A 13,019-nucleotide genomic window follows, 5' to 3' on the forward strand; every position below is an offset into this window, starting at 1 on the left:
GTTAGATGTTGTTAGAATCCCCATTTCTTTACTCGCACGGCAGATAGACATACCGAGTGCTATGTGTGTGTGTGTGTGTTTGTTTGCTTAAAATAGGCTTCGAAACTTTGCTCCCGACACGTGCAGCCAGTTGTTGGGTTTTTTTGTTTGAGTAACAACATTTCGAAAAAAAATGCGTATGTGTTTCGACCCCTCTTCCATGGGAAACCCATTGCGCGACAGTCATTATTCATTCTGCACGTCGCACATCTGTGTGTGTGTGTGTCCGTAGGGGGAATGTCAACCAAGCTGCTGCGGTGGCCACCGTCATACTTTTGAATGGGCCAACGGCTGCTAACCTCCATTTTGCCACCGCTAGCTTTCGAGTCGGAGTCGAAATTATGTCGTCAACACCGTACCGAAGACAAACGCATCCGTGGAGGATACGAGTTGTTAGTACGATGCGGCACGTACACAAACACACACACACACACAAACGGGATGCGTGTTTTGTTCGGTACCTCCAATTTTTGGCTAGAGCTCGTCGAAAAGACACACTGACCGAATGACTGACGGGATACGTAAAGCAGCAACGCCAGCGTAGTCAGATAATTTAAAGGGAAAAACAAAAAACCCACCCCCCCCAAGCACATTCACACAAACAGATATCTGTGTCAGCCAGCCTGATAAAGGGAGGGTAAAAAAGGGAACTAAAACAGTAGCCCACCAACGCGCAACAACAGTTGAAACCGAAACTGAAGACGACCAGCTTTTGTCATAAATTTTAATTACGTACCACATGTGTATGTGTGTGTGTGTGTCGGCGGGCGTATAGTTTTGTGCTGCCATTGCGTCGTGTCGCACGTTTTGTGATTTGTTTTAGATGTTTGTTTTGTGTATGCGAAAGTCCCGAAAGATGTCACAAGGTGGCACATTGAAAGCTACCGGTTTTGTAGAAGGGTTTTTATAAAAGTTTAGCAAAAGCGGCATGGGCAGGCAAATTGTGTTTACGGGGATTTATATGCGCCTTTCGTTATGCAATTTAATGTTCACACGCTGTGGATTCAAATAGAAGGCTAGGATTTAATACAGCAGATTGCATAACTTTGGGCGCTCTTACTTTCAAATGCTATATTAGGTGAATGTACTAAAATAATAATTACTTTTACAATGGAAAGCAGACAATAAAGCATTTTTCGAGAATATTCTTAATTATTTTTAACCTTCGTTTTAAGTCCTAAAGTGAATTGTAAAAAAAACCAGAATCTTCAAAGTTAAAAGCTGTCGCTTGTTTTGTGCCCCTTTCAGAACACTTAAAACAAAATCCTTTAACGGCCAGTCATTGCCCAGGCAGGTGGCTCGCCAGTACTAAAAAAAAGCCATTTGTCTTGCCCTGCTATTATTATTATTATTCTTTATTCAAATTGTTTGCCTCAAGGGCTTTACAAAGTCAATTTATCTTATAACTAAACATACATGACACACAAGGAGGATATAGGGAGCAGATAGAGATGGCTAGTGAGGAAAAGAAAAACAGATTTTAGGATAAAGAAGACAAAAGACGGGAGCGGAAACAATTAATGGAGATATTGTGGTCAAACAGATCACCAACCGAATTGAATGCTAGTAACGCGCGCATCCATGGATCGCTCTGGGAAAACCGCGTACGACAAAAAGGGATAAGCAGGGGAGGACGTACGCGTAAGCGATGGGAGGGGACATATAAAGGGATAGCTGCCAGAAGGGCGGGGGAGTCAATGTTGGAAAGTAGGATGTTGGCAATAAATAACTTGCGAGCATGACCATGACGATCTTCCAGCTTAGCCAAACCCAGTAGCTGGCACCGCTCCGAATAAGAAGGTAAGGTTGTGCTGGGGTCGTTCAGTAAACGTCTAGCGGCTATCCGCGTGAATTTCCTCTGCACCCTCTCCAACCTGTTCATAGCGGTGACACCAGCGGGGGACCATACAACACTGGCGTACTCCAGGATGGGACGCACCCAGCAACAATACAGCGCTCTCAGGCATAACGGGTCTCGAATATCAGTGGACATACGAGCGATTAGACCCAACACCTTGCTAGCCCGCTCAAGGACCGAGTTGAGATGCGGCTCGAAGGACAATTTGTCGTCCAGCCACACCCCAAGGTCCCTGACCAAGGAAACTCGCGGAAGTGTTGAGTCGTAGAGCCGATACTGGTGTATATGTTTGGAAGAAGAGCGACCAAACGAAATTACACAGCACTTCGAGACACAAAGAACGAGCCCGTTGGATATGCACCAGCCAGCGAAAGCATCTATGTGGGATTGGAGGGAGCGGGAGTCGCGGGACGAAGACACAGGAAGATAAAACTTGACATCGTCGGCATACAACAAACAACCGTTAGGGGGAAGCGATTGAATGCAATCGGCGATGAAGAGTGAAAACAATAAAGGACTCAAGACACTACCCTGAGGAACCCCAGATTTGCTGATGAACGGGTCCGACAGAGCCCCATCGACCCTTACCCTGTACGACCGGTCCTTCAAAAAGGAACAGAGCCAGAGAAGAAGGGCTCCACCGAAACCCATTCGCTCGAGCTTTGCCATAAGCAATTGATGCGACAAACAGTCGAACGCAGCTTTGAAATCTGTGTAAATGACGTCAACCTGCCTACCAGCGGCTGTGTGCGGAAACAGATCGATCATCAACGACATAAGGTTCGACAGGGTAGAGCGTCTCGGCACGAAACCGTGCTGGGAGGGTGGGATTAACGGGGAAACAATAGGAAGGATAGAAGAGTAGATTACAGACTCGAGGACTTTGGACGCTGCACAGAGGATGGAGATGCCTCGATAATTTAAGGGGGACGTCCGGCAACCTTTCTTAAAGACTGGGATCAGCCAAGCTGATCTCCAAAGAGAGGGAAAAACTCCCGTATCAACCGACCTAGAGAATAGGCGAATCAACACAGGAGCAATCACCTCTCTAGCGTCAATGAGTGCGGAAGAAGGGATGCCGTCAGGACCAGGAGAGAAGGAGCGCTTAAGCTGACAAAGTGCAGTGAGCACCATCTGTTCGTCGATATGCACCGAGTGAGCGTTAATATAGTCCCGAGGAACACTCGAGAGCCCGGCCACAAGAGACGCGGTAGAGTGGGTCGGATCAACAAAAAGACCCTCGAAGTGATGCGCAAACAAATTAGATATTTCCAACGGGGAGGAAGCAGAGCAATCGCCCAAAGACATATTTGTTGGAATACCGGAGGATCCACGTTGTCTATTGGCGTATCTCCAGAATGACCTAGGATTTGTATAAAGATGGGATTGAATGCGCGCGTTATGGGTACGAAGGCGGATCCTGTTATAACTGCGATGAGCAGATGCTGCGTATTTGAAGACACGCAGGTGAAAAGTGGAGCGGTGCATCCGATACGCACGAAGCGCACGCTTAAGATCCGCCTTAAGTGAACGAAGGTGTCTATCTGACCACAAGGGATTTGGAGGAGGGGTACGAAAGGGACAACACTGGGAGAGGAAAGACAAAATCACAGACGTAAACTTGGCTACTGCCTCGTCAATACTAGGAGCAGCGTCCAGGGAGCTCCAGTCGTATGTCGAGATGAGACGAGTAAATTTTCTGTTGTCGAGCTTCCTGAAGTTCAGCTCACGCGTCAAAACTAAACGAGACGGACGATCAGAGGGCGACGCGAAGACGGTGATGCACGTCTCCAATGCTGGATGATAAGCGTCCTCGGGAATAATCGTCAAAGGCACTCGGTGTACTGAATCACAGATCGCGGCTGCAGCGGAATTGCCAAATATCAGGTCCAGTTGACGTCCGTTACCGTTAGTTACCCCTGAGAGTTGCTTCAAGTTGTTAAAGTTCAGACCGTCAATGAACGTCGTATCCCGCTGCCTAAAATCGGAAGGATAAAACCACAGTTTATTATGGGGATCAGCAGTCCACGAGATGCCCGGCATGTTGAAGTCGCCAAAAATCATAATTTTATCTTCGGATCGCATGCGCCCCAGGACTACACCGATGCCCTCCATCAAATCATCAATTACAGATGAGGATGAGCTGCTGTATGGCGGAATGTAGATGGCTCCAAGGTTCAGGTGCGAGGTCCCCAGGTTGATGCGAACCCACACCGCCTCCAACGATGCGCATGGTGACGAGATCGACGAGACCGCATGTTGTGATGAGCATGCAATAAGCACACCACCACCACGCGAAAGGTTGCTATTCCTGTTATTGCGGTCGCATCTATAGATGATAAAGTTTTCATCGAAAAGAAGCGACGATGGGATCGAATCATCAAGCCAGGTTTCGGTCAGGACACATATGTTATAGTCAGATTCAGCAAAGGCCTGGCGGAAGTTAATGAGTTTCGTGCGGAGACCCCGCACGTTCTGATAGTATGCATAAATTTTTTTCCTGGGCGCCGAATTATGCACGAAAGAATTGGTCCAATGTTTGCTGATGGGGACTACAAGTTAGTACTCTCTTACGCTTGCTAGGGGGAGCGGGATGAGGAAGTGAAGTGAGTGGTGTAGCGTGGATCAACGTCAAGTCCGAACTGTGTCCAGGAGAGGAAGGTGTGCTGTGGAGAGGCTGAGTGCGGTCGATGTAGGGAGCCTCTCTACGACGGTGTCGAGCGGCGATGAGAGAATTACTAACTGTTAAAACAGGAGTATTGTATGGAGCCGGTGGACGTCTAACTGCTTCGTGATGAGTAGCGGTGATAAACTCTCTCACACGGATGCCAACAGGCCACGTTTCAGGGGAGAGAGCCAACTCACGACAGGAATCTGGAACACGCACTTTAAAAGATAGAGAGCGTCGAGAAGCTGGATCAACACCTCTAGCCAAGAGAGAGAAAGCGAGCACGTCCTCGGTGTTGAGACGGCGTATCACCGATGCTCTCACTTGGTCGGTCGTGATATGGTGTGCAACTCCAAGGAGGTGCAACCAAAATCTGCGAGGATTGCGCGCTTGAGTCGCTACTAGATTAGGTGACGTCACCGCATTTGTGCCCGATATTCCGACAAGGCTCGGAGCGGGGGTTTGTCCTGCGATCGCGGCATAGGAAGAAGGACGGTCGGTGCTAAGGATAGGAGGAAGCCTGATCGGAGAGGAGGTGGGCGCACCATGATCAGTACCTGGTTGGTGAGAGACATGAGTTAAGCCGGCCTTCCGAGGAGATAGCAGAGAGCGAATCTCACTAGTGAGAGGCTGCAGAATGGCATCTTTGAGCGACGCGACAATGGAATCTAGCGCCGTCTGGAAGCCCGCTTGGAAGCTACCATCCTTCGTGGGCAATCTGCGGCGGTTTTCAACGGTTACCGTGCAAGTGGAACAGCTCCAGTGGACATTTTGGTAAGGGCTGATGCATTCTAGAACGGCGTCAGGAACTGAGGCGCAGCTTCTATGACAAACCGCATCACAAAAACAGCAGCACAGCACATCATTGGCCACGGAGGCATCTGCTGCACAGGCCGAACACACAGGAGCCATTTACACACACAGCGCAACACACAAGCCCACGGAATAAACAACAATGAACAGCTGAGCGACGCTAAACAAAATCGACCAAATTAGGACACAAACAACAACCGTTAAAGCAAGGAGATGGTAAGCACGGATAGAATGATACACAAACAAACGATTGATGCAGGGAAGCACAACGGACAAATAATTTTACACACAATTTTTTACGTTTTTTAGTGGAGCCGATACCAAACCTTACTTGCTCGAGACGATTTGACAGATCAAGCGCTGTCTTAGCTGCTAGTTTTAGCTGTCATTAAAATGAAACACAGTGCTGAAACAACAACTGGAGCAATGGTAGAGCGGCACTGGTCTACCACCACACAGTGGCCACGAAGTCTGAATGAGCAATTTTGTTTGTGTGTGTGTGTGTTTTAGCTGCCACGTACGTGTTGTACGTGGGTTTGATTTGTAGAAGATTTGCAAAGGTGACAAAAAGTTTCGCTTTTCGTCTGGTGGGAGATAATTAGACTTGGGCTCTGATTAAGTTGTGTTCTGTGGGGTTGGTCGCGTTTAGAGGTGACATTGTGCTTCGTTATGTTTGTAGAAACCCTCGAGAAGGAAGGTGATTTTATTTATTTTAGTTTTTCTTAATAAAATTCGATTGTGTTAGAAATAATTTCTCAGTATTTTTAGAGTCTATAAGTTGTACTTAAAACCCACAAGGACAACAGTTTGTCACTTTTATATTCAATGAAGCTTTACATTTCAATTTAAATTTTACATGGCTTCAAAAACACATTCTCCTTACGCCACTGCCACTGAACACAGCTCAATCCAATGCAGCTGTACTAAAGATCCCCCCTTCCAAAGTTCTATCTTAAATCTGTTTCCATTTCCGAAGCAACACTAAGCTTCGTTCTCCATCCTCCGCCCGAAAGAAGCAACTATTCGAGTGTGTAATTGAGTGTTTGTTTGTGGGACCGTGTTCTATTTCACGCTGCCTCCATCCATTGCATCCTGCCCTGACCATCTATAGTTATCGAACTTCCTAGTTTCAAACATGCCTTGCTTCCGATGGTTCGAATGGACCAACAACGACGACGACGATTACACACCTAAACCCCTACCATTTCTTTCACACTTCTTCAAGAACTTGTGAAAAAGGGTTGTGAAAGATTAATCCCTTTCGTTTTTCTTGGACGATCCCTTTGGTACGGGACTCTCCTGCCCGAGCCCTTTGCCTTGAGCGTGTGTGTGTGTTCAAAGTCACGGGACGACGTGTGACATGCATGAATCCGATAAACGGACGGACTCCCAACGACCAGCCGGTCGTTGAATTGAGGTTCTGACACATTTGCCTTACTGACACTCTCGGTCGAACAACGATGACTGGTTCGTGCCGAAGGGGGATTCGGTCCGATCCGGTCGGTGATGTCCAACTCGTACAAACTTTACAATATACATACACATACTCGTTACCGTTATTCCCGGAGTGCAGCAGCAGCAGCACATTGTACCTTGTGGGGACGGGGACCATTCCGTAGAACGGCTTCCAGTGCAAGACTGTGCGAGCTTTATCTCAATCCCCGTTTCTCCATTTCCGGTCACTTTGTTACGATAACAACTGTATCCTTTCCCAGACGCACCAGCGTCTAGGGTTCGGTGTATTTGCTTAAGTCGATTTGCTTTTCCCTTCTACCACCAGCATTTCTGCATAATCGTCATTCGAGTGAGGTTTGACCGGACCCGTCTACGGGCGCAAGGGTGACATGGCACGAACCCGGGTTAGCTTTTTGGTATTTACTAAGTACATCTGTTTGTTGCCACACTGTTTGGGAAGAGGTTGGATTTGCGAGCGAGCTTTGCCCGGAACTTTGTTGGCTCACACTTCCGCAAAGGGGACCGGGCAAGCTTTCCCTTATCGAAGCCCACGTAAACTGGGCCTGTGGAGCGCGACGAACCTCCTTCTTCTTTGATCGTTCAAAGGTGGCCAGTGCTGCTAGTTCATTTATATTTCATCTGATTTGATATGTGAACTTTTTGGCAGATGACTAAGCCCCGGCCTGCGTGTAAAGCTAGTGTGTCCCACACTGTCCACTGTGGATGGACAGTTGAAGTTGTACCCGAGAGTCCTCGTGCTCCACCGAAATGGGGAACAGATGCACGTTACTACTATCGTGTGTCTTTGCACGCATTCATACCCAGCTCTTGGGGCAAAATAGGGTTCCCTTTTGCCAGGGCAAAAACCCTACAGTCGTCCACAAACGCTCAAGCAATGTTTATTTATGTTGAAATACATGTTTTATTTGTGCCGAGCAAATAGCAATAGTTTCGTTGTAACGACTGCAGCGCGCGAACGTACTTCATGGGGCGTACACTGATGGTTGGAAAGATTGTACACCGTTTGGGAAGCAAATGGAGCAAAGAAATGTTTTGCCTTTGGTGGGCGAGTTTTCTCTGGGATAGGTCATTCGGAAAGGAAATTTGCTAGGTTTAACCCGTGGTATGGTATGATGGAGTTGCGAGCAATTGCATTCAATTTCTAGCCGCTTTCCCAGAATGGCCGCTTGCTTCCGAAAACGAGGCTGTGGGACAATATAGTCGGCCAGCTACTATCGCTGTGCATCGGTCGGGAGGGTTTGAATTATTTGCAATATCCTTCGCCGAACGGGAATGCAGTTTTCTTATTGAATTTTTCGTACCAAACCTTATGTATCGAGGGCATATCGTGTTGTGCTGGGAATGAGATTCTCTAATCCGGGTTTTTCCCTGTACGATAGGATCATCGTTCGTGCGTACTCTAAAAGGGACGTTGGTGTTATTGAATGCAACATTCAGGTGAAATCGATCAGGGAAAATCATGCTGAAATCTATTGCATTCCCGTTTCCCCATTGTGGATGTTGCGTTGGATAAGAATAAAGTTAATGAAAGGTTTCCCCGTTTGGTGTTATGATGTACGATGAACTACACTTGTAATACTACCGATGAGGAATGCCACAGGAGTAAGCCATTTTGGAGAATAATAAACGCAGCGTGTGTGCAATGTAATATCTTGATTTCGGAGCGATTTGCAATAGAGAAATAGCTCGCCGCTAAGGAGTTTGAACTGATATTGGAAAGGTTTGAGATATTGTTAGTGAGGAGCCTTAAACTATTATTGTGATTGATAGAATCAGCTGCTCTGGAAGATTATTCTGATATTGGAATATTTCGAGATATTTTTCAAAATAATTCTTTCCTAATCTTGTAGCGTTTTATAATTTTTTTTTTCGCTTGCAACATAATTAAGCTGCCGTCGTTTCTAGTTTAAGACAAACTATATTCAATAGATTTTCATTTCTCATATCTCAAATTTCTTATTTGCCTAAGTTTTTCTCTCTCACCCTCTATCTCACTAAAACATTTTTCTCCTAACTCTCTCCTTGCTATTGTGCGGCACGTTGCATAGTCTTAAGCGCAAGGCATTCCCTGTTGATAAAATCGCAATGATTTCTCGCTCTATCTAAGTAAAAAGTAAACCTACCAAAGCGAGAAAGGATGATGATTTCGTCAACTGGGTTGGATTAACCGTAAACAATCATCATTAGAACTTTTAATGCTTACTATCATCATTTCTTAATTATAAATCATAGCTCTTTTAAGCAGCATTCGATGGTAAGACAATAAGAGTCTTTTCCACCTTTTTGAATGAAAGAAGCAGCATGAAAAAACTGCTTAACTATGCACTCTTATAGAAATTGAGACTTTAATAAATCAATTCTTTGAAAATAAAAATAAACAAATTGCAAATCTTTTTTTTTTCATTTCTTCAAGGGTAATTGAACTCAGCAATGCTATGGCGAGTTTCTGAAACCACCAATTGATAAAAAATGGACAAAACACTCTTCTAACGATCGCAGGTCTTCGAATAGAGACATGAAAAAAATCGATTAAACAATTTCTTGCATACTTTCAGGGACAATAAGTCTTTTTTCATGCCTAAAAATTTCCAGTAAAATTATTTGATTGATTTGTTAGCAAATTGTAAAAAAATACAAAATCATTCTATGCCTTGACATTCTCTATACAAAGGTGACATGTTGACGAAACTACCAAAAGTATGCAATTTGTTACTCCTAAGCTTATCATTTAAAATCGTGCGTAGCACTGTTTGTTTCCAATTCCTCATTTATTTATTAATCTTCATGGAAATATTTGAAATAATTTATTAATTTATAAATGTCCTGATTCAATATTTGTACTAGCTTTTAGATCGTGTGACATGATTTTAATCTAAATATATTCATACAAGCTTTTTAACTGTCAACATATTCCAAATTACCAACTGTCATAGACATCACTCCGTAAGAGTCATTGAGAAACAAGTTGTTCTGCTGTATAGAATGCAAAGAAAACGGAAAGCAATCAAATTCCTCAATAAATTTGCCTAATTTACAGCACCACAATCCCAAATGAACGGTTGAAATTAGATTTCTTTGAACGGTTGTTGGTGTTTGAAATTATTCGGAAAATTGGAAACCAAACCTACGCCACTTCTAGCCACAAACTTTTCCCATCGAACATCGAATAGCTCATTTCGCAGCCACTGGGACTGAGTTTTCTTGAACCGGCACCAGCTCCAAAGGTTGTGAATGACAGACGTCGTCTTCGTTGGCTCGACCGCCACGATGATCGTTGTTCGGGATGCGGGAGCTTTCCCGATGGTCGAATTCCACACTGGTTGATACTGGTTGAAGGTTCAACTACCCGAAGGTGGTTTCGAATCATCACTTCGTGCACACAGGATGCACACACTCACTTGTCAACCTTTTTGCAATCTAAACCTCTTTTCTAAGGGGGAGCCCTTTTTGGGAGGAAAATGCTCTGCGAAACCGGATTCTATGCAGCTAGAATTCGAATTTGCAGCCAGCGCTTTTCACGTCAACCCTCACCTTCGTCTTCGGTCCAACGGAAATGTGTTAAAACGTTAAATTAGAAAAGTTTCTCACTTCTAATTATTCGCCCGACTCGAGTCTCGAATATTATCACGACACTTTCCCCGGTACGGTGTAGAATAGTTGGCCCGGATAGTATCTACGTGTGTGTGTGTGCCCGCTTGTGAATGAACTCGACGACAACCCGAAAATAGTTTGACGCTTTCCGTTTTCGACCCTCCGATGCCCGGATTTGACTTTCCGCGTGGCCCTGCGTTAGTTCGCATTGTTTGCCCCATCCGGTCAACCGGACGTATATGGCGGTGGATACTCGGGTTTTGGTACAGCCCAACCCGATCGTTTTGTTGTTCCGGCGGTTGTTTTGAGGTTTCGTACCGGCTGTACATGCTCGCATGGGAGTCACTTTTCCGAAGTTTCAAAGCTGCTTCCGGTGGGCAGCGATAGGGGGGAAGCAACTGAGGGTCTTTGTGGGACGTGTCTGTGAACGCAGTACACAACAGCATGTAGCATGTGGTTCAACCGAACTTCAACTGCATCCGACCGGATCGTTCTGTGGTTTTGTGTCGGTAGGGCTAGCTGACTCCAACAATCCCACCAACAGCACCATCCATGACCACTGTGGACAGGGCACGAGTACGAGTGCCCCTATTAGTGTTAAAGATGGGGTTGGCGTGGGTTAATAATTCGCCCGCTTGGAAACGGTTAGCAGACGGAGTGAACTCGCTTTACTCAAACGAGGTAGGATAATAAACCAGTGTTAGGGCAATGTGTATGTGGCATGACTTGAATGAATGAAGGTCTTTCTAACCTGTGTCCGTCTAAGTAGAACTCTTGCTCTCAGAAGCGTTTGTAAGCGGAATGCAGATTGACCTATTGCACCGGTTTGTAAAATATGTTCCCATGAAGTACGCCTGATTGCCTACTTTCAGGCGTTTTTTCATCTAATGAAGGTTATTTTCACACCTCCGCCGTGAAGTTTTAACACACTAGCATTAGCAGCGTGAAGTAGCAACACACTAGGACAAAAATCCTACACTACCTGAAGCTTAACTCTAACTTTGAAGGCTTTCTGAGATACAATGCCTCAAAAATCGAGATAGAAAGTGCAATCGATTTTCTGTAAAAAATAAACTTTATGGGATTTTCAAAGTAGTTCAAATTTTTTTTTGCTTAAAAGAAGGCTTTTAACTGGAACTTTAACTTATGTTTAAATAAAAAGGGATATTTTAAACAATATCTTTAATAAAATGAAAAAAAAACTTCTTCTTCTTCTGCTTCTTCTTCCTTGGCGCTACAGCCTCGAAAGGTCTCGGCCTACCATTTCTGGCTATCGGTGACCAAATTTTACTCGTAGTAAAGTAGACAGCCCTACGTACGGGGAGGCGGTCTGTATGGGATTTGAACCTCGGTCCTGCCGTGCGAAGACCGTTGTCGCCACGGCCAGGGGACCACCCTTAGGTTTGTTTCCTCTCGTTTTACAAAAATTAAATATTGACCTATTCTTGTATGTTTCACACTCCATTTCTTCTAAATAATTTGTTTAATGAATTCCAGTGTGAAAGTTTTGGCCTGTGTTCATGTAATGTAAATGCCAATGGCTCATGTCTGTAGATGGAGACGCCCAGTACCTTACTTAAAGAAACGTCACGTCATGAATACGTATTTATAATAAATGCTAATACTGTTACTCGTGCGTATTTCTAACATTAAAAGTTAAAAGTTAAAAGTTAAAAAAGGGGTAGCCCAGAGGTTGAGGCGACTGTTTTCACATGACAGAGCGGGTGTTCAAATTTTATCCGGAAAGTCTTACGGAGTAAGGACTGACTATTCATCTACGTGGTATCCAGGAGTGGTTGTTTAGCCAAACAGAAGTATGCATTTAAAAAAAAGTATGAGGTTTATGAGCTGAATAAGTAAAGAAAGTCCTTTTATTTTGATAAATTTTTAATCAAATATTTCAACTGAAAAACTATACAAACTTTAAATTGAACTATGTGTGTAATATGTTTTCATAATGCTTACATTAAACGCAACTTATATCACTCTATATCGTGTCCGTATGGCATGCATACTATCTGCAAATGGAGACGCCTCGTACTTTACTAAAATAAGTAAAGTCCAATAAATAAATTTTTATAAATGAGTTTATTGAAAAATTTTAAACGATTTTATTTAACTTTTAGTGCTTTAAAAATGAATGTGCTCATAACCGTTGCGTAGAATAAATTTTGCAGTGCATAATGAATATACTTCCCGGTTTCCAGCTAAACAGACAACTAACAAACAAAAAATCTGACTGCGATTTGTTCTACTCCGTCCCATAGTGACCTCTAATCAGCACCATTACAGGTAAATGCACCAGAAGGGGAGTCACATTTTTACACACAGTGTAGCCCCATTTAAGGGGCACTATATCAATATCAATCTCACCGTAATCCCCTTGCTAAAGTCAATTTATCTATCCGTTCCGTTTAGCAATGGAGCGTAAAAGTGATTACAGTGCATCGGTGCATCGGTGCCAAAGGTTAATAAGAAGAAAACCCCCAAAAACCGATGCATTGATTGTCCATCAAACGATGACGACCCAGACCACAGGACCGTTACATAGGTCCTCCTAGTGCGTGGAGGGGG

The 13,019-nt window shown here is 44.5% G+C and overlaps 1 protein-coding gene across 1 annotated transcript in view; it reads right to left on the bottom strand.

Annotated features, from left to right (window-relative positions):
* The window catches only part of LOC118505894, a 61,395-nt gene that overhangs the window by 19,432 nt on the left and 28,944 nt on the right, over positions 1-13,019 (bottom strand). The window lies entirely within an intron of this gene.

Source organism: Anopheles stephensi, chromosome 2 (genome assembly GCF_013141755.1).
Source record: "Anopheles stephensi strain Indian chromosome 2, UCI_ANSTEP_V1.0, whole genome shotgun sequence".
NCBI lineage: Eukaryota > Metazoa > Arthropoda > Insecta > Diptera > Culicidae > Anopheles > Anopheles stephensi.